This window comes from Canis lupus, chromosome X (assembly GCF_011100685.1).
Source record: "Canis lupus familiaris isolate Mischka breed German Shepherd chromosome X, alternate assembly UU_Cfam_GSD_1.0, whole genome shotgun sequence".
Taxonomy (NCBI): Eukaryota; Metazoa; Chordata; class Mammalia; order Carnivora; family Canidae; genus Canis; species Canis lupus.
The window spans coordinates 39816043-39838022 of record NC_049260.1 but is presented as its reverse complement, the minus strand read 5'-3'; the positions used below and the strand labels follow the sequence as shown (position 1 = coordinate 39838022).

The 21980-nt window shown below is 43.9% G+C and overlaps 1 long non-coding RNA gene across 4 annotated transcripts in view; it reads left to right on the top strand.

Moving 5' to 3' along the window:
• The first annotated feature begins 2191 nt into the window (after nt 1-2191).
• Nucleotides 2192-21980, top strand: part of LOC111094885 — a 124035-nt gene continuing 104246 nt past the window's right edge. For 3 of the 4 annotated variants that reach the window (XR_005386261.1, XR_005386263.1, XR_005386262.1), the window contains exons 1-3: nt 2192-2371; nt 3132-3230; nt 4450-4551. This is a non-coding gene — a long non-coding RNA (uncharacterized LOC111094885). Of the gene's footprint in view, nt 2372-3131; nt 3231-3404; nt 3463-4449; nt 4552-21980 lie in introns of those variants that run through there. The other variant, XR_005386264.1, reaches the window with a different exon arrangement.

Here is a 21980-nt window from a genome sequence, read left to right as displayed (position 1 = left end):
ATGAGACACACCCTCTTGGTTTTGAGAAATCTGATTGTTATCTCTTAGAATCGTGCTTGACAGAGTACTCTGTCCAATTCTGGATGGTTAATCATGCTGGATTTTTACCAAAGACCTCAAGGGAGACAACTTGAAGGACAAAGATGGTTGTCAAGTGAGCTATGGATTAGGATCTGAGTCTTTGGTGGAAGATCCATGAAAACAGTTTAGGCAAAGGTAAGCTCTGTAAGGCAGACATAAAGAAATAAAATACGCTTCTGGGCAGAGCAAACAAGCTGGAACTCATTAAAGAAGTAGCCGATGAGCAATTCATAACCAATATCTTATATATAATTTAAGACCCAAAGGTCACATAATATCAACCCTATTGTGACACAGATGCACCAAAAGAGTCTAGATGGTAATTGTTCTTGAGCTAGCCTTAGCTGTTTTTATTTCACACAAAGTGTTTCTCTGGAAGCACCAAAAAAAAAAAAAAAAGTAAGAGTAAAATCGGATTTATCGGAGGCATTTACTTGGATTAATTAGGTAATAAAAGCATTTTCAAATTGCTAATTTACTAAGCAATGTCACCGGAATGCTGAATTACTTTACTTTTATTATGATGATCAAAAGAGATAAATGCAGGCCCAGCCACAAAACCAAAGCAGAGAGAAGAGAGGCAGCAGTCATTCTTTGCATAATTACTGGTATTTGTTATCCTTGCCTTGAAAAGGGGATCATCAGTTTTTCTAAAGACTGTTTTCTTTGCTTCAGAGCCTCTTCTTCAGAATGCTGTTTATCATCCACGTTGTCCTCATTTACCCAGCAACAAATGCACTACGAATATGCTTTTCATTAGTCAATTTAATTTTGGTTCAAAATGTTAATTAAAAAGTGTACATTTCATTCTTATAGGGACAAAACTTAAAAAAACTCTTGGTTCTCAAGTGGCAGGTTAAATTACTAAAAGCCGAGTTGAAAAACAGAGTTAATCAGTGTGAAATTTAGTATCATGAGCCTGGAGTTGATTTTGATAATCGATCATAATTCATTTTCCTATCCCTTCAGGAAAACAAAGGCTCAAAAATCCTGGCATCCATAGCTTTATTTATATTTAGGGGGAAATTTTGAAGAAAACAAATTTAAGAGGAAACAGAAAGGAAGTTTGCCTCAAAGAGAAAAACACTAAAGAAAAAGCTGCTAAACCAGATAGATATTCCATCCCTAGAAAATGAATGAGAATTTTATTACTTCTTCGTTAAAAAAAAGTCTGCCCTTTGCCAAATCTAAGAATGTTGCCAGCTCGGGAGAATAAAGATCCATTTTTCTACACAACCACATTTAATAATTTCCATGAAATTGATATTTTAGAATAATGGCAAAAAGCCAAATTAAAAATTATGTATTTCTAATCCCTAAATTCTGAGCCCATTTTCTTAAGAAATACCTAAAATACGCTTTAAAACAAATCCAATTAATATAATTACAGAGGGCTTAAATAACACAAACTGGATGTGTTTCTGTAAAACACAGCTGTTCTGTTATTTATATTTTGCTATTATTTAAAATAAGAAATGTGGCCACATATATTAAGTAACTTTTTAAAGAGAGTGAATCTGTTGTCTACTGCATCATTAGGTTTTTTAAAAGCCCCTACAACCAATGAGCTTGGAAATCTTACATTCATGCCTCTGAATATTGCTGCGGTTTTAACGAGGAAAGCAGCACATCCAGGTATTTAATGTAACAGAAACAAGGCACAGGCAGCAACTTGTATCCCCTGGCAGTTGACATGCTAATTTCTTTGCCTTCTCTCTCTCTCTGGCTCACTCCACCCCGCTTCACCAACCCCCGTTTCCCCCAAGAAACGAGGCACCCTCTGGGCCGTGGAAGGTGCCTGGCGGGGAGCGGCGACGCCGGAAGACCGAGGGCAGAGCGTGCGGTGCCCACACCCTTGACCGCGGGGTGAGTGCGGGCGGCCGCGGCCGGCGCGGGAGAGGGGAGCGGGTTAGGGGCGCGGGGTCTGGGCGGAACCCCGCCCCCCCCCGCCCGGATCCGGGGAGCGGCGACTCGAGGCCCGGGGCCCGCAGCCCCCGGCTGCGCCCGGGCGGGGGTGGGGGGTGGGCGGGCGGGGGGCGGAGCGCGCGCTGCGCGGGGCGGCGGGAAAGGGGCGGGGAGGACAGCTCTGGCTCGGGCGGGCCGCGGGCCGGTGGCAGAACCTGCGGGCTAGGTGGGAGGCTCACCCTCGCGGAGGAGAGGAAGCGAGGACCGCACGGCTGGGGAGCGAGGAGACGTGTGGAGTCCGGGGCTCGGGCCGCCTCCACCTCCTCCTGCGGCGGACGCGGCGCGGCGGGCGGCGCACCGGCCGCGTCGGCTACCCTGCGCGCAGGTGGGCACCCCCGAGCGCGGCGCTCTGCCCCCTCCGGAGCCGCCGCGGGTCGGATGCCCTGGCGTCCAGGCCACCGAGCTCGGGGGCGAGGGCCGGGTGGGTCCGGGGGCAGCGGGAAGGTGCGCGGCCCCTCGGTGTGCACGCTGGTGCGCGCGCGCTGTGCGAGGTGGGGAAGAGGTGCGGAGAAGCTGCCTCCCTGGGGATTCTCCCCCTCGGGTCTCAGCCCCCACCCCCGCCGCTTTCTCGGGAGCGGAGCCCCGGGGCGGCTTTGAAGGACGGCGACCGCCCCCCGCCCCCCATCTCGGTGGTGCGTGCGGGTCTCTCTTCTTCGCCGTCTACACCTAGCAACCATCCGGAGGCCGCCGCTCTGGGCCCTCGGGACTGCAGGAAGCCGGGGAGACGCGAGAGTGGCGTGGCGGGGGACCCGCCGGGGCGCGTGCGGGGAAGGCAGGAGTTGCTGGAGTATTGTCTGCCCGCCGGGTGCCCGAGCCCGCGCGCTCGCTGGCGCTTTCAGGGCCGGAGTGGGGTGTGTGATTGTGTGCGGGGGGTGGGGCGGGGTGGGGTTTGCCGAACTTCTCTCTGAAGGCAGACGGTGCACATGCACTTGGCGCCTTGTGCACGTTTGGACGAAGGGTTAATGGAGGCACGTGGGAGCAGGACGGGTCGCTGGCCGGCCCCCAAAGAGCCTCTCGGGATGGCCCAGCGCGTGTTCGGGGTTGGGAAGGGAGGGAGTGTGAGCGTGTGCGAATGTCCGCCCTAGGGGGAAGGAGGACAGTGGCTCGAGGAGACTGGATTTTCTTGGATTTGCGGCAACTCTGAAAACCCGAGCAGGCTTCCCGGGCGTTAAAGTGAATCGCGGGTAAGTGGGGATGGGTCCCTCCGGTGGGGCCAGAGAAAAGCCCGCGGGCTTTGCGGGTTCGGCGGGCCTTGCCGGCTGGGTGGCTCCCGGCGCTCTCTCGCCTAGCGGGTGGGGTGGGGGTGGGGTGGGGGTGGGGCTGGGGGTGGGGCTGGGGTGGGGGTGGGGCTTGTGTCTTTGGCTTAAGGTGCTGGAGCTGGGGCACTTGCTCTCTGTGGACGGTGGGACCCGGGAGGTAAAGAGCTGCGCGGCGCGGGGTTACTCTGTTCACTCTAAAATCTGTGTCTGTCTCTGTCTGTCTCACGCGCGGGCACACACGCAGCACCCCATGGTTCCGTCTGTTTTTCTCAATTCACTCTAGAATCTTTGTCTCTGTTCCCTCGCTCTCCCTTACATACACAAAACACACCCTGCTTTGCTCTGTTACCCGCAATAACTCTAAAATGTGTGTGTGTCTCTATCTCTGACTCTTCTCGCACGCGCGCGCGCACACACGTCCCTCACCTCATGGCTGCTTTGACTTGAGAGTTCGTGGATTTTCATTTATTGCTTGGTCTGCTTCTTCTACTCTTAGATTTGGATACATGTGACTTTTTTTTCCTTTTAAAGTAAAAAAGACCTACCTGTGTTAAAATCTGTGGGGTTTTGGGAAAGCCCTTTCTTTCAGCGCTCTACATTCACACTCACGACGGGAACATGGCATTCTGAGGAAAACCCCACCTAACTGCTGTTTAGGATGGAGAAGGCACTGGTTCATTTGAGAATTGATATTACTGTTTTTAATAGATATTTTACAGCCATGTGAGCAAGTGCGCTTTGCCTGGATCGCTCCCTCATGTTTTTTTCTTCTTTGTGGTAATTCACAGAATTCTCAATTCCCTAGTTAACAAAGTGGTTAAAGTGTCTTCTGATTTGAGGTGGCAGATCTCGGAATGGTTGTGGGTTGGCATGTGGATGGGTTCTGTGACTCCATCTCTTAATGGACTGATCAGAGTGGTGTTGATGTGAGATTTAATCTGTTTCGATTTCTAAGTAATTTATCAAACCTTCCCGGGAGGGACTCCTTAAGAATTTCCACACAGAGGAGAAAGAACACTTTTTAAAAAAATCTCTTGGAGCAAAGACTTTGCTACTTTTGCCCCAATTGTCCCTGTTAGTTGCTTAGAAAAGATGCGTGGTTGATGAATAATGCATAAGGTTTATTTCTCTTTTATGTCTACAGGTGGCAGTGTGGAAGCCAAAACGGGGGCTTCCAGAAGTGATTGCTGAAAAATAGGAGTGAATATACGCGAGTAAGCTAGTACTGGAATCAAAAAAACCACAGGTATGTAGAAAAATTAATACACCTAGCCGGTTTTATAATTCTCGCATTCCAATATCTTGACATTTATATAGACTTTTATGAAGTGAAACCTATTTTGAGGCATTTCCAGAGGAGAAAACCAGCTTATCCTATTACAGTGTATTTAAATAAAATCCTGCATGTAGTTGTTACTTTTTACCTCCCCACCCCCAAAGAAGCTTTGTTTTCCGTTGTGACTATGTGGCTTTGCATTTAACAAGTTGTTGCTTTTAAAAACACTTGCCTAGACTGTGTAAAACTGCTAATTTTTTTTGAATGATTTCATTTGGGACACTTAACCAGTCACCCTGTTGAGCCTACACAATAGTATCTGCTTTTCACAAAAACTACATCTTGCTGTTGACTGGGCATACCGCTTACCAGAACACCAAAGCATCAAGCTGCTTCTTTGAAACCAGGCTTTTTTTTTTTTTTTTTTTTTTTTTTAACCATCTCGTCCTTTTTCTTTCCCCAAGCTGAACACAGACGAGGTACCTTCATAATTCACCCATTTCACTAAATTAACGGCAGGTTTTCAAAGGGGGATCAAAGACTATCAAATTAAGGGTTTTTCATTGTGATGCAATTGAAAAGAATTTGCCTTCGAGGGTCATTAAAACATAAAGATTTGCATATTAAGGGCCTTTTCAACGACTGGGTAGCACAGTATTATGAATGGTGGAAGAAGGGAGGGGTTTAGCTTTGTGGATTTTTCTCTTAGAATGGTGGGCCGTGGCTCATGGTGCTCTCCCAGGGAAGTTAAAGTTCTTGCTACCTTGGCTGTGTAAGGGGCAGGCATCAAAATGGCTGTTAACGAGAATGAAGCTTTCTCTTTCCTCGGGGTGTACGCATTCATCACAATTCGGGAATGTGGTGATATCTTGTGAATTTTGACATTCTGCCTTTATAGCTGAAGAGGGATTTAATTAGCCCCTGCCGATGAGGGTGTAAAACAAAGTCAGATGCTGTTCTCAAAGCTTTAAAAGGCCAAATTGGACGTACCAGTAGAAAGCAAATTGGGACCTCTGACTCAGAAAGTATAGGCTAGACTGAGGACTGAGGGGGTTCTTAATGTAAAGACCCCACGGATATGGAGTGGCTTCAGGAAAGCTCGTCGACATTTAGGAACAGGTAAGTTTGCAGTGTGTGGGACTTACTAGATTCATTATCTGACTCCGGCAATTAATCAACCCTCTATGCTTCTAATAGGAATAGGGTCTCATTTTCTAGGTCTGAAAGGAATAGCCCAACAAGTTGAGATTTTTATTCCCTTTTTGAATCCTACTACCCTCATTGTAGAGACATTAGGTGCTTTAGAGATATTTTATTTTATGAGGTATGACATACATACAATAAAGTGTAAAACACATTATTCCAAAGTGTCCTGCTCAGTGAATTTTGACGTGTGTGAACACCGCCCAGGTCAAGATATGGATCTCTTCCGCAACCCCCGATTTTCTCCTCTTTCCCCTTCTGGTCATTTTTTATCTCACTCACTACAAACCTGAAGGTCACCATATTCAGATTTCTTTTTTCACATTATGGTTTTTAAAAACTCCAGCTACTAGTTTTGGGATTCTTGTGTATGTCTTCAGGCAGTCTTCATGCAGTTAAGGGATTCTTGTGTATGTCTTTCACATTAACATAATAATGTATGGGAGACTGATCCATGTTACTGTGTGTAGTAGTAATTCATTCTAGTTCATTGTTGATTTATAGTTGAATTGGATGGACATACTACATTTGTTTATCCATTCTGTTGGATTTTAGGGTTGTTTTTAGTATGTGGTTAATATGAATAAAGCAACTACGAACATTCATTTTTATTTTTAAAAATTTTATTTAGAGAGAGCACGGAGTGTTGGGGGGAGCCAGGGGGGAGAGGGGTAGGAGGCGGGGGAGAGGGAGGAGGAAGGAATTGCAAGCAGACTCAGAGGCTGAGCTCGGAGGCCGAAGAAGCTGCACAGGGCTCCATCTCATGACCCTGAGATCAGAGCCTGAGCCGAAACCAAGAGTCCGGGACTTATTGGACTGAGCCACCCAGGTGACCCTGAACATTCTTGCTATGAACAGTCTTCCTTAACGTTTTTTTGGTGCACATGCCCACTCATTTCTCATGAGCACACACCTAGGAATGGAGTTGCATGGTCATAGAGGACGCTTATATTTATCTTTAGTAAATAATTGCCAAATAGTCTTCCAAAGTGATTGTACCAATGTAGGCTCTACCAGTGGTGTAAGGAGTTCCAGTCCCAGTTGTTCTGTATTTTCGCTAACACTTGGTTGGGGGCAGGGGCAGTCTTTTAAGTTCAGCTGTTCTTGGTGGGAGGGCATACTGTTATCTCCCTGGGGGTTTTAAAATTGAAACAAATTCAGTGGTGGCAAATCACAGGTAACATAAAATACACCACCGTAACCCTTGATGCGTATACAGTTAGTGGCCGTAAGCACATTCACATTGTTGGGTAACAACCATCACTACCATGTGTCTGCAGAACTGTTCTCATCTTGTAGACCTGAAACTGTGCCCATCAAACAGTAAATCCCTGGTTTCCCTTCTCCATGGCCCCTGGCAAGCACCATTGTATTTTGTGTCTCAATGAATTTGACTAATTCAAGTATCTCAGGGGTAGAATCACAGAATATTTGCTCTTTTGTAACCGGCTTATCTTACTGAGCCAAATGTCCTGAAGTTTCATTCATGTTGTATTACGTGTCAGGATTTTTTTTTTTTTAAGGCTGAGTGCTATCACACTGTCAGCATCTACCACATTTTGTTTATCCACTTATATATCTGTCGGGTGGACACTGAGATTGCTGCCACCTTTTGCCTGTTGTGAATAGTGCTGCTCAGAACATGGGTGTACAAGTATTTCACAACCCTGCTTTCAGTTTCCTGGGGGCACGTACCCAGAAGTGGAACTGCTGGATCTGCTATGGTAATTCTATTTACATTTTTTGAGAAACCCACCATCCTGTTTTTTATAGCTACTGCACCGTGTGACATTCTCAGAAGAGTGGAAGGGGGCCGCAGTCTCTCCGCATCCATGCCAACACTTAAATCTGTTTTTTTTTTTTTTTTATTTTATTTTTATTTTTTTTATTTTTATGATAGTCGCACAGAGAGAGAGAGAGAGAGAGAGAGGCAGAGACACAGGCAGAGGGAGAAGCAGGCTCCATGCACCAGGAGCCCGACGTGGGATTCTATCCCGGGTCTCCAGGATCGTGCCCTGGGCCAAAGGCAGGCGCTAAACCGCTGCGCCACCCAGGGATCCCAATTCTGTTTTTTCCTTTATTTTATATTTTTAGTGAGAGGAAGAGAGAATGAGAGAGCATGCTAGTGAGTGGGGGAGGGAGGGGGTAAAGGGAGAGGAGGAGAGAACCCCAAGTAGGCTCCATACCCAGCATGGAACCCCAAATCCAGGCTCTATCCCATGACCCAGAGATGAAGGCCTGAGCTGAGGGCTCCTGGGTGGCTCAGTGGTTGAGCGTCTGCCTTTGGCTCAGGTCATGATCCTGGGATCCTGGGATGGAGACCCACATGAGGCTCCTTGAGGGGAGCCTGCTTCTCCCTCTGCCTGTGTCTCTGCCTCTCTGTGTCTGTATTGAATAAATAAATAAAATCTTTAAAAGAAAGACCTGAGCTGAAATCGAGTCGGATGCTCAAAGGACTGAACCACCCAGGCGCCCCTATTCCGTTTTTTCTTTTTTCCCTCTTTTCCTTTCTCCTTTTTCTTTAGATAATAGCCATCCTAACGGGTGTGAGGTGGTCCTTACGGCTTTAATTTCTATTTCCTAGTGACTAGTGTTAAATACCATTTCATGAACTTACTGGCATTTTGATATCATTTTGTGAAATTTTTGTTAAAATCTTGGCCAGGTTTTGAAGTGGATCTTTATCTTTGAGTTCTTTTGTATTCTGTATAGGAGTCCTTTGTCAGATAATATGTATTACAAGTATTTTCTCCCAGTGTGTGGCTTGCCTTTTCACTATCTTCATGCAGTCTTTGATGATTTTTAATGAAGTCCAATGATGGACTTTTTTTTCTTTTATGGCTATTGCTTTTTGGGTTCTATTTATAAAACTTTTGCCTATCTTGGGGTTATTTTTTAAAACCTCTCTTTTAGTTATTAGAAATAGATAAAGGCAATACGTTTGGAAAGTGCAGTATATTAATTATAAGCATATTTAAAATAAGTACCCCAAGAATGAAAGTTGGAAATGTTCTTTGTTGTAGCAGGTGCCAGAGAAGGGGTTTGAAAAAGGGGGTTTTTCAAGAAGATTCATGGACACTATTACTCAAGTGGCCCCTGTTGTGGTCTCCCCCTAACACTGATTATGTCCTCAGAGCCCCTCCAGAGTGGGAAGAACCCTAGGGAAGAACCTGGTGATGACTTGGCTGGAGGAAAGAATGTGGCATAATGGATGAGTATCCACTTTTCCTTAATTCATAATCCAGACTTGCTGAATGACCCTTCCCTTTTTCCCTTCCCAGGGAGAGTTGCCAGTGGTGGATGCTCCTTCTTTTCTTTGCCTCTCAAATTATCAATGCCCCTCAATGCTTTTTCTCTTCACCTGTATTTTTTTCCTCTCAGTGCTCTGTGTTCATGTCCATTCTTAGGTCTTCAATTGTCCCTCTCCCCCTGCCCTGTGTTCAAAAGACTCCCCTGGTCTATCTGTTCTCACCACCTGCCCTTCAGCAGAAGGTCTAGCTCTATATCTTTACCTGCCTCCTGGACGTCTCCCACTGGATCTCTGATGACATGTGTCTTAATAAAAGACATGCGTTGTTCCTCTTCAGTCTGCTCTTCTGCTTTCCTGCCTTAATTGATATATTTACCATGAATCCAGGATCCCAAAGTAGACATCTTGGCACTGTCTCCCTCCTCCCACACAGTCCCTATCCCTCTTAGAGGCTGTATTTACTTTGGTTCAGGTCGCCTTTGGGATTGTAGTAATAGCCTCCCAACCGATCTCCCTGATTCTTCTTGCCTCTAATCCCCCACTTGTCATCAGCTTGCTTTTGCCTAAAACACAGACTTACTCATGTCATTTCCTACTTAAAAAGTGATTTGTAGCTCTCTACACCCTACAAGAGGCATTCACATTCCTTAGCATGATTTACAGTAGGATACCCTTAATTATTTGCCTTCGACCTGCTTTTCCTGTTCCATCATCTGCTGTTTCCTCCCCACACTCCATCTGTCCTAAACTATTTGCCATTCCTAGAACATTCCTTGAGTTCTTTCCTGCATCTGTGCTATTGCACATGCTGTTTCTTGTCTGCTTCTGACGTCCATTCCTATCTACCAATGACTTCCTATTTTTTCCCCTACAAACCAGCTCCAATGTGACCTCTTCCTTGAGTGAGCCTTCCTATCCTCTAAATAGATTTTGTAATTCACACTTTATTAGTGTCCTTGGAGGGGATGCCTAAATGTAAGCACTATTGCATATTAATCTTTGTGCCCCCAGTAATTACTGAGAGCACTCGTTCACATACGAAGACATTTGCTACATGTTCACTGAATGACTCCATTCCTTACTGTAGCAGTTAGCTTTTGCTGCTTAACAAACACAATATTGTTTTAGTCAGTGGTTTTAAAATTTTTATTTATTTATTTATTTATTTATTTATTTATTTGAGAGAGGATGTGCATGAGTGAGCATGAGCAGGGGGAGAGAGAGAGAGGGAGAAGCAGACTCCTTGCTGAGCAGGGAGCCTGTTGCTGGGCTAGATCCCAGGACTCTGGGATAATGACCTGAGCCAAAGGCAGACCCCACCCAAGTGCCCCTGATCAGTGCTTTAAAAGAACCAGCATTTAGCTTAGCTCTTGATTCTGTGAGTTGACAATTTGGATAGGACTCAGCTGGGCAGCTCTTTGGATCTGGGCAGGTTTTCCAAGAGGTGGGTTGGGGGCTGGCTCTTCTAGCAAGGGCTCAGCTCCTCTCCACCTTTTGCTTTTTGTTTGTTTTGTTTTGTTTTAAAGATTTTATTTATTTATTCATGAGAGACACAGAGAGTGAGGCAGAGACCCAGGCAGAGGGAGAAGCGGGCTCTCTGCAGGGCGGCCAATGTGGGACTCCATCCTGGGACCCCAGGATCAAGCCCTGAGCCGAAGGCAGATGCTCAACTGCTGAACATGAAACATGAAGTTCAGTGTTTCTGATTTACTACCAATTAAAGGATTCTTTTTAAGGACTAGTGTACATTAAGAGGAAGTATGGTTACAATACAGGTGCAGGAGCTTAATTGAAATATACATGAAATGTATATTGATAAATATTCTTAGAAAACTATACATGAAATAACCTCAACTTCAGAGGTAGTAGAATAATCTTGGATCAGTTTGAGTTTTTCCAGAACTTTGTCATAGTACATATTGGTATGTTTTAGTAGAGCTGTTAGAAGTAAAGAACACAGATCTAGATTTTTCCTCCTTCAAGCCCATTTCTACTGATCTAGAGATACAGGTGAACTGTGAAGTGGCCAGAAAGTGTAAAACAGGAGGCACTTGAAGGGCTGTAAGACCCCTTATGACCTCTTAACGACCTTTCACATGTTTTTCTCCTGCCACGTGCCATTCCTAGATTGGCCGCTGACACAGTTAAAGGCATGAAACATCCACAACCCGAGTAATCCTCTGTCAAAATAACAGATGTGTTACTATTTATGGGTGAAAATAGAACTTTCACTTATGTTAAAAGATATCTTCTTAAAATTTTTTCATGGCATGTTTTCCTTTTATTTTGTAGAGAACAAAAGACGTAGTTCATATCTCACTGTACTCTTTATAAATCAGTTTCTTAAAAAAATCCGTTTCTTACCAAATCTTTGTATTGTCCTCGCTGTTTAGGTAAAATGACATAAAATCAAGTGACTGTAGTTCTATAATTTTAGAAGACCATGCCTACTTTGAGTTAGAAAAATCAGTATTTTTAACTATTAACAATTGAGCAAATCAAGGTATTTTAACAGATTGAAGTAGGATATTAATTGAGATAGCATGTGCAGGGATTCATGTTTTTTGTTTTCCTAAGAGCTAGTTTGAAATAGACAATAGTGTAAAATATTTTATGTACTATATTCCTGACATGTTGCATAATGTGAATGCTCCTTCCTAAGTTATATCTATTGATGTATATTATATAAATACATAGTCTATATGTACTATATGGTGGGGAGAGTGAGGGAGAGGGAGAGAGACAGGGAGAGAATACACATCCTCCTGTATAAGGTTAAAATACTAGCAAAAGCTGTACAAAAATCATGAGTAAGCATAGAGCTGATTTACTGAAACAGCTATACAGAACAGTGACTTTAGTTTTATCAGGGATTATTAGTTAAGTATTTATATTGAAGAAGGTTATGATAGGGAAATGACTAACATTCAAGGTGATAAATTCAGAAGGAACCTCAGATGCCACACTGAATGTGTTTTGGGCACAACTTGGCTTTTAAGTGAGAATTTAAAAACATACATTTGGGATGCCTGGGTGGCTCAGTTGGTTGAGCATCTGCCTTTGGCTCGGGTCATGATCTTAGGGTCCTGGAATTGAGCCCCATGTCGGGCTTCCTGCTGGGTGGGGAGTCTGCTTCTCCCTCTCCGTGGACCCCTCCCCCTCATTCTCTCTCAAATAATTAAATAAAATCATTAAAGAAAATAAAACCCATAAAGCATAGACATTTAAGAGGGGCTAGATGGTTCATCAGTCATCCTCTTCTCCTTTGAAGGCTCACTAATCCCCACTTAAGAAAATATGTGAACTGTGTGAAGTAAAAGGCTACGGGCGCTGAGGGTACACCTTGTGCTCTGGTAATAAAGAATCTGTACGGAGGGTCAGCTCTTGTCTTCTCGTTTTCTCTCACCCCTATGTATGGCGACGTGGGATATTTTCTGTTATTCACCACCATGTGTGGTGATATTGTGCATGTTCTTAATCGCGTTGTGGAGACTCACAGAAATAACCTGCTGTTTTTTTTTTTTTCAAGATTTTATTTATTTATTCATGAGAGACACACACACAGAGGCAGAGACACAGGCAGAGGGAGAAGCAGGCTCCATGCAGGGAGCCTGACGTGAGACTCGATCCTGGGACTTCAGGATTACTCTCTGGGCCAAAGGCAGGCGCCAAACCGCTGAGCTACCCAGGCGTCCCTGACTGCTGGGGTTTAAGTGATAGTCTTTGGCCACACCCTTCTCTACCTCTCTGACCTGTTCTTCTGCTCTGCCTGTGAACATTGGCTTCACAGAATGACCAAAGTCCTTGTGTGTGTGTGTGTGTGTGTGTAGGAGCTCTGCCCAGTGATGATGTCGGGTCTCCACGTCTACATGCTCAGTAAATGAGCACCTAGTGTGTTGTATTTTGCATCAGTAGCAGTGATTTTTCCATCACTATTGGTCCAAATATATATATATATATATATATATATATATATATATATATATTCATTAAATAAAAGCATTTACACCAAGAATTTTCACTTTGGATTGGATTTGACCTTGGATCGGCCTGGTGCCAGAATCACAAGGCTGGATTAGAAGTTAGAAGGATGCTGTTCAGATTTCCAGTCAGCTTCTAAATAGCTGTAGGTGCTGTGCACATCATTCTTATTGCTCCAGGCTTCAGTTTTGTTATCACCTAACATAGGGGTTGGACTGTTTACCTCTAGAGTCCCATCTTATTCTGCTACTCCATCAGTGTTTTTTCCCCCTGATTTTAGTAAACTCTACCATAAAACTATTACTAGGATTAAAATTTTTTTCTACAGGTTTTATTTATTTCAGAGAACACTAGCAGTGGGGGAGGGGCAGAGGGAGAGAGAATCTTCAAGCAGACTCCCCGCAGAGGAGGGAGCCCAGGTGGGGCTGTATTCCTGGGGACTGAGATCATGACCTGAGCTGAAGTCAGATGCTTACCCAACTGAGCCACCCAGGCACCCCTGGGATTAAAAATTTTTGATTGCGTAAAATGAAGTCACATTATAAGGTTCATGATATGCAATCTGTGGCCAGGTAGAAACCAAGAGGCAACCATCCATCATAGTATATTCACATTTATGTTATTGTAGAGTTTTCCTGTACTTGGTCAAGAGCAGAGTGACTATAACCCTACTAAAGAATTTAAACTTTACTGTTGAGTTCTGGTGCCCCTCCCAGTATCCTTTTTATTATTACCTCTCCAATAATAGGAAGACCAAGTTGTATCAGACTGTTTGGGGGTTGCTACATGATTTCCTTAGTGCTTGCCATGTTTTTGTACTAAACATTTGACATTCACAAGTCCAGGTGTGGTTTTCCTTACGTTCATCTTGCTTTGGTCTGTTGACCTTCTGGAATTTAAAGGTTGATGTCTTTCCTCAGTATTGGAAAATTCTCAGGGCACCTATGTGCCTCAGTTAAGTGTTGGACTCTTGATTCAGTCAGGTCATGATCTCAGGGTCATAAGATTGAGCCCCAAGTCAGGCTCCGAGCTCAGTGGGCAGTCTGCTGAGAATCTCCCTTTCCTTCTGCCTCTTCCTCCACTTGCATGCTTGCTCTCTCGCTCTCTCTCTCTCTCTAAAAAGAAAGAAATCTTAAAATTCCCAGCCATTGTCTCTTCAAATATTGCAGAACTGCCCTGTTCTGTTACTTTCTTCTGACTCTACCACTTACATGGTCAGACCTTTTCCATGTTCTTTATGATCTATTTTTTAATTTTATTTATTTATTTATTTATTTATTTATTTATTTATTTATTTATTTATTTATTTATTTATTTATTTATAAGATTTTATTTATTTATTCATAGACACAGAGAGAGAGGGGCAGAGACACAGACAGGGAGAAGCAGGCTCCATGCAGGGAGCCCGATGTGGGACTCAATCCCTGGTCTCCAGGATCACACCCCAGGCTGCAGGTGGCAGCAAACAGCTGCGCCACCAGGGCTGCCCTAATTTTTATTTATTTTTAAGTAATCTCTACACCCAACATGGCACTTGAACTCACAACCCCAAGGTCAAGAGTTACAAGCTCTGGACTGAGCCAACCAGGTGCCCCTCCCCTCTTCTATTTGGGCTTTAATAGGGATGTTTTCCATTAACTTTTATATTCCAAGTTTATTACATCCAGTCTGCTATTAAACCCAACCCTGCTAATTGACTCGTCTGAGTTATTTCAGACATTATATTTTTCTTAGAGTATTTTATTTTTCTATGACTTCCATTTGATTATTTTTATAGACGAGATTGAGTGTGTTCAAGGTGGTAGGGCCATAGACCTAGATTCTAGTTCCTTTTGGAAATTCTCCATCTTTCCATCCAATTCCCTTTTTTTGGTCTCATTTTCTTTGACTAATTTCTTTGACTAATCAATTATTTCAAAGGTTTTGTCTGCTGAATCCTGTTATCTGGAGCATCTATGAGTCTGCATCTCTTTGTTCTCTCTTGAATATTGGTTACATTTTCTTTTTTTTTAAAGATTTTATTTATTTATTCATGAGAGACACAGAGATAGGCAGAGGGAGATGCAGGCTCCCTGCGGGGAGCCTGATGTGGAACTCAGTCCCAGGACCCCAGGATCATGACCTGAGCCAAAGGCAGATGTTCAACCACTGAGCCACCAGGTCCCCTTGGTTACATTTTCTTTTTTTTTTTTTTTTATTTTTTTATTTATTTATGATAGTCACACAGAGAGAGAGACAGAGACACAGGCAGAGAGAGAAGCAGGCTCCACGCACCAGGAGCCCGATGTGGGATTCGATCCCGGGTCTCCAGGATCGCACCCTGGGCCAAAGGCAGGCGCCAAACCGCTGCGCCACCCAGGGATCCCGGTTACATTTTCTTACAATTTTTTTTCTCACCTCATAATAGCTTATAATGTTTTAATCCTATAACAAGCAGTTTTGTGTGAAAGAATCTTACTAGTTCTGCAGCACATCTTCCTCCAGAGAGAATTTCCTCCTTTTCCTCGGTTAGGTAAATATAGTGAGGAGTCGCACCATTGGGAGTTGAGCTAAGTCAAGGCCAGGTTGCAGTTTTAGGAAGACTCAGTCCAGTTGTGGTTGCTGTGCTCCTCAGGTGTGGTTCTTCCAGGCTTTTCATTGAAATTGTAAAAGACTTTTTTTGTCTCCTTGGCCTTGGAAAACTGTGGGAGATTAAATTTTTCCCTTTGGGGGTCTTGAGCTTAGCGTCTTGTCCCCTTGATTTTAAGTTCTTGCAACTGTTTTGAAGAGAAACCTGGTTATGTATTTGAGGGAGCACTCCTCCTTTGGTACAAATGTCCTCAAAACACTGTGAAACTAGAGACTTTACTCTGCCTTTGAATAGCTTTTGGCCTAATATCTCAGTCTTCCTCTTAACAGCTCCAGAACTGAACAAATGTGGTATTTTGCATTTGTCACATTAGCCTATATTAGCATGTTCACCAAGAAGTTTTGATCACTTTTCCTTGGTAGAAATCTTTTCTCTTGGCAGCTCCCAAGTGCCCTGAGGGAAGAAAGTCAGATTTCTGCTCACCTCAGAAGGGCTCCTCTTTGACATTCTTGTCCTTGAATCCTTTCTAGTCTCAAGAAAGCCTCATACTGTTTTTTTCTCTATGTGCATATAAGATGGAATCTGCAATTTCGTAATATACATCATTTTCATGTCCTCATCTATTCTCCTTGTGAAGTCTTCAGTTGAAGCATTCCACATTTCCTAGCTTTGTGATAAAAGTAATTTTGGCAGTGAAGCACCTGCTGACTCATTACAATATTACTGCCAGAGGAGGAAAATAGGACTACTTGGACAATATGGTCCTCTTCAAAATATTTTCATTTTTTTAGTTTTTCAATTTTAAATTGTCTAAAAAGCACTTTTTAGGTAGACGAAGGTAATGGAGGCACTCTCACTTCACTTCAGGTTCTCTCAGATGGGTTCCTTATTGGACACATTTACTTAACTTTTGTACTAAAATGAGGCATGACTCATTACAAACCCTCTCATTTGTGAGGAGAATTTGCTCCAGAGAATCCTAGGCCCGTTTCTAGGCAGCATCCATATGGTTTGCACATGTAAAAAGGAGAGAATGAGCCCCTCACATTATTTAAATTGGAACCATTTCAGTGTGAAGGAGCAGTTTTGTCGTTAACTTTTCTTAGAGGCTATGTAAGACCTGGCCAGGGCCAAGAGCTCTAGGCTTGGTGGGAGCTCTGAGTTCTAGTGTTGCTTTGGCCTCCCACAGGCTGTTCCTCCCAGAGGAGACCTCCATTTTTCTCATCCTGAGACTGTTAGGACATTGGAACTGTTGGGTTCTAATCCTTTACCATCTCTGCCCTTCATATTCCAATCATTTATCACATGGAAATTAAGTTTGTACTTGAATTTCAGTAAACTATTTGCCAGGATCAAGTGAAAGCACAAACTTCTGCAAATTTCTTTTGACCCCTATGTTTTCTATGTTTGTGACACCAAGTGGGAAATCTTAGATACTGTGTGTCAGTGTCTAAGAAACAATTTTTCTTTTTTTTTTAAAAGGATTTTTTTATTTGAGAGGGAGAGAGAGCATGACTGGAGGGCTGAGGGGCAGAGGGAGTAGAAGTAGGCTCCCCGCTGAGCAGGGATCAGCATGCCCTGAGCAGGGATCAGCATGCCCTGAGCAGGGATCAGCATGCCCTGAGCAGGGATCAGTGAAATCGGGGGCTCAATCCCAGGACCCTGGGATCATGATCTGAGAGCCAAAGGCAGCCGCTTCACCAACTGAGCCACCCAGGTACCCCACAAGTTTTTTTTAAAAAAATCCTGTGTTTTGAGTCCTGAGCCCCCATGTCAGTCCTAGGTTTGTCACTTAACGTGCTCTGGGAGCCTGGGCACTTCACCAACTTGTCAGGCTCACTTGCCTCTACTGCAAAATGGATAGAAGAATACTAGGACCATACCGGTCTCACATAGCTGTTGTGAGGAAGATCACAAATGATTGGTCTGTGAAGGCACTTTATAAAGAGCTGTAAAAACATCAGTTATCATTAGGACTGTAATGACACATCTCTTGTCAGCGGTAACCATCTGTTTGTTGTGGCTCTCACTATTTAAAGTGAAATGTGAAATCAGCCCAAGGGTATTTATTTTATATCACCTTGACTTTTTTTTTTTCACCTTGACTTTTGTTCTCATTTCAGTCTTTTTTTTTTGGGGGGGGGCGGGGGTGGGGGTTGGTGGTGTGGGTGAGTAGGTAGGTAAACTGACACGGTGCAAAGGATAAGCTCTCTGCTTTTAAAACCATTGAAATGTAGAGCTGGAAGGGACAGTTGGATTATTTTAGCAAATCCCCCTCTTTGAGAGATGTGGTTTAAGAAGTTTAGCGGACTTAGCAAAAGTAACAGAGCTGCTTCGAGATAAAACCACAACTGAGACTTAACTGTTCTCCATTGAAACCTTGACATACGCAACTGACTTCTAGAATTTTGGTCAGTGATCCAGATGAAGCAATTCCCTTTTCTTTTGGACACTGCAGTTCTCCGTTTCTCTTCTCCCTAACTTCTGACATCCTTTACTTCTCTCCTGCCTCATAGCCAGCCCTCTCTTTCTCCTTTCTGGTGGAAGAGAGTCCTCCACCTCTCACCAAAGCTCCTCCTTCCCCCTACGCCCCCCACTGCCCTCCCCACATGTTCTCTGGATTCTGAGTCTGTTTGCCTCTCTGGGATTTATTCCAGATCTTATACTGTCATCCCATATTATCTTTCTTTCCCTTACTGTTGCTTCTCCTTAGCCCATGAAGGTATCCAAGCTTATTGTAGGATTTTTTTTTTTTTACTTAATCTCACATACTACTTCTTTTCAATATTTGGCTGCTAGAAAGAGAAATGGATAAGCAGAGAAATCCCTCCTTTGTCAAGTTCCATTCATTCTTTTCCTTTTTCCTTCAATTTTAAAAAATCATGGCCAAATACACATAATGTAAGATTAACCATCTTAACCATTTTTATGTATATCACTCAGTAGTGTTCAGTACCCATCATCACTGTCTACCCCAGAACCCATTTCTTTGTCTTGCAAAACTGAAACTCTGGGGTGCCTGGGTGGCTGAGATGGTTAAGTATCTGCCTTCACTCAGGTCATGAACTCCGAGTCCTGGGATCCAGCCTCGCGTTGGGCTCCCTGCGTTGGGCTCCCTGCTCAGCGCAGAGCCTGCTTCTCCCTCGGCCTGACTCTGCCTGCTTGTGCTCGCTCTCTCATTCTCTGTCAAATAAATAAATAAAATCTTAAAAAAAGCCCTGAAACTCTGTCCCCATTAAATACTAACTTCTCATAGGTCCCTCCCTCCTCCCAACCTCTGGCAACCTCCGTAATTCTTTGTCTTTATGATTTTTCCACACATTCCTTATATAGTCCTGCACAAATGCAGTGGCTGGCGCTTGGTGGCCGCCCAGAAAAGTCCTCTCCCTCCTTCCCCTGCCTCTGTCTTCCTCTGCTCCGCCTCTTCCCTCATTTGTTGCAGTTTTCTGGCTTCTCTGGGGAACAATTTGCTGCCCAGTTTTGAGGCCTTTTTTCTTCCTTCTTTGGCCTTTTGGCCCCTGTGATCCTTAGGATCGAGTTCATAAATGGCGCTCTCCTGCCTTCCCATTCAGCAGCCCAAGGACATGGGCCCACTCCGCTGCTCTCCGTGCTCCCCAGCCCAGCTCCCCAGGGGGCTGTTTCCTTATACCCTTGACAGAATGTGCCTGAGCCTCAGTGCCTTCAGCCCCTTGCTTCTATTTCCTCCCTACACATTTCACCCAAATGCCTTTTTCAGGAAAGCCTTCACTGACAACCTGTTGCAGCTCCACAGAACTTTGGAAGTTCTGATTTCAGTGTTACTGGGGTTTCACTTGGTCATCCCCTTCCCCTGGGTTGGTGAGGGCTTCATGAGCTGAGACTGCCCTTAAGTCTTCTCTATTAGATGTGGCCCTGGCACTTGGCCCTGAAGCAGGGCTGAATAGATGGAGAGCATTCATTCATTTAAGTATGGTTCTTACAGAAATGTGCTTTTCTGGGGCACCTGGGTGGCTCAGTGTTTAAGCCTTTGGCTCAGGTCATGATCCCCGGGTCCTGGGATCGAGTCCTGCATCGGGCTCCCTGTGAGGAGCCTACTTGTCCTTCTGCCTATGTCTCTGCCTCACTCTCTGTCTCTCATGAATAAATCAATTTTAAAAATCTTGAAAAAAAAAGCAAATGTGCTTTTCTGATATAAGAGACTGAATGTTGATCAACCACTGGGAACATCAGAGTACACAAACAGAAAAGAGCAATTCACCTTGGTGCTTTGTTGTGGGAATCTGATTTCAGCCAGCTTCTGAAATACTGAGTTGTTATGCATGTGGTATCACCGTGTGCTAGGTAGAATAATGGCCCGCAGATGAATTCTGTGTCCTAATTCCTGGATCCTGTGGAACATGTTAAATAGGAAAGAGGAGTTAAAGTTGCACATGGAATTAGGTTGCTACTCAGGTGTCTTTAAAATAGATTATCCTGGGGGTTCCTAGCTGGCTCAGTAGGTATAGAGCATGTGACTTGTGATCTCAGGGCCATGAGTTGGAGCTCCACATTGGGTGTGGAGCCTACTTTAAAAAAAAAAAAAAAAAAAGATGGTACTAGATTACCTGGGTAGGCTCAGGGTAATCAAGGGTCCCTAAAAGTGGTGTGTGCTGTAGAATCTGCTTATAGCTGGGTTCATGGACTGCTGAGGATTTTAAATTGCCTTGAATATTATCTTCGGTAATGCTTCGTTGATAAATCCCTTTCTACAACAGATATAATTGCATATGTTTTCTGTGTTATTAGCTGTAGTGAAAGAAAGGTGCTTTCATTGAATGCTTGTATAAGTCAGGTGCCTTATATATTACCATATTTAATGTGCTAAATAACCAAAGAAGTCATTATTAAAACCACTTATGGATGAGGAAACAGGCAGAGTGGTTAATTTATACAAGGTCACACTGCTAGTAACTTGCAACTGCGAGTTTTTATTGCACATAAAAAAGAGAAAATTCTGAGTTGTGACATTCTCAGTTTGGCAAGGCATGTATTGTCTGATGGTATGTCTTATAAAGTCTTGCCTTGAAATTTGAAAGTTGAAGATGAATTTGCATTTTATTGAAGCAGCGTGCCACGGTAACAGACATGTAGTAAATAGAGAAGAGGACAAAAGTTATCCAGGAGTCCAACAAAATCTTGATTATATTTTGGTAGATTTCCTTTTTGTCCTTTTGTCCCTGTTCATGTGTATGTTGCAGCTCTCCACAGCTGCAGTCCTAGTTTGGGGTTTCTTATTTGACATTATGTATTCTTCCATAGCCTGTGTCTTTGTAATTACCATCTTTAATAGACAATAGGTGGTTTCCAATTTTCTTATTACAAGTGATGCTGAAAGAACAGTTTCTATCTGGGACATGCTGTTCTCTTGGTGAAGAGCAGGAGCACAATCCAAACCACGCAACACAGTTAAAACCTCGGTTTGGAGGTGGTTAGTGCCATATCTGCTCACATTTCCATTAGTCAATGTGTGTCATAGGGGCCAAACCCAAAGTCAAGGAAGTGGGGACATGTACTTCTCTCCCATGACAGTCAATAGGATGAGTGTAACCCTATTATGCAGAGGGAGAAATAGTTGGGAATAATGATCCCATCTACCACCTGGTGGGGAATAGGATGCATAGAGCTGGAACATAAAAATAGAAATAAATAAAAGTAGCACATAGAGACAGATGGGGGTGGAATGTGAATTCAGATTCTGACCTGGAGCAGAGGCTCTGTCTCAGGTGCCTCCTCTGACATGGAAGAATGAAAAGAAATGTCTCCAAAGCACATTGTGCTTGCTTGACATGTAAAAGGCCGCCAGCAAATATTAGCTCCCTTTGATGGTACAATTTTGCCGTGGTACTGGATGTGCTATTTTCGTGTCTGTTTGTAACTTGACGTTCTTGGGTTTTAACTCAGGTACACAAAATGCTGTGGATTTTCTAGTCATACAGGGAAAAATGGGCCTAGTTTTTGGATTATATCTCCCCAGGTCCCTTTAAAAAGTGCACAGTCACTGAGGAGCTAATGTAAAATTACTGACCCTATTTCCTAAGCCAATTGAAATTGACATTTCCAAGGTGAGAGCTTGTTAGAATTGGGGCATCTTGGGCCCTACCTCTGGCCTATTGAATTGGATTCTGTAGTTCAACACAATCCCTAAGGGATTGGTATATACATTAAACTCTGAACAGGACTGATCTAGATCATCCTTAGAAAAGCTGTTTTAGGGACGCCTGGGTGGCTCAGCGGTTGAGTATCTGCCTTCGACTTGGCGTGATCCTGGAGTTCCGGGATCGTGTCCCACATCAGGCTCCCAGCGAGGAGCCTGCTTCTCCCTCTCCCTATGTCTCTGCCTCTCTCTGTGTCTCTCATGAATAAATAAATAAAATCTTA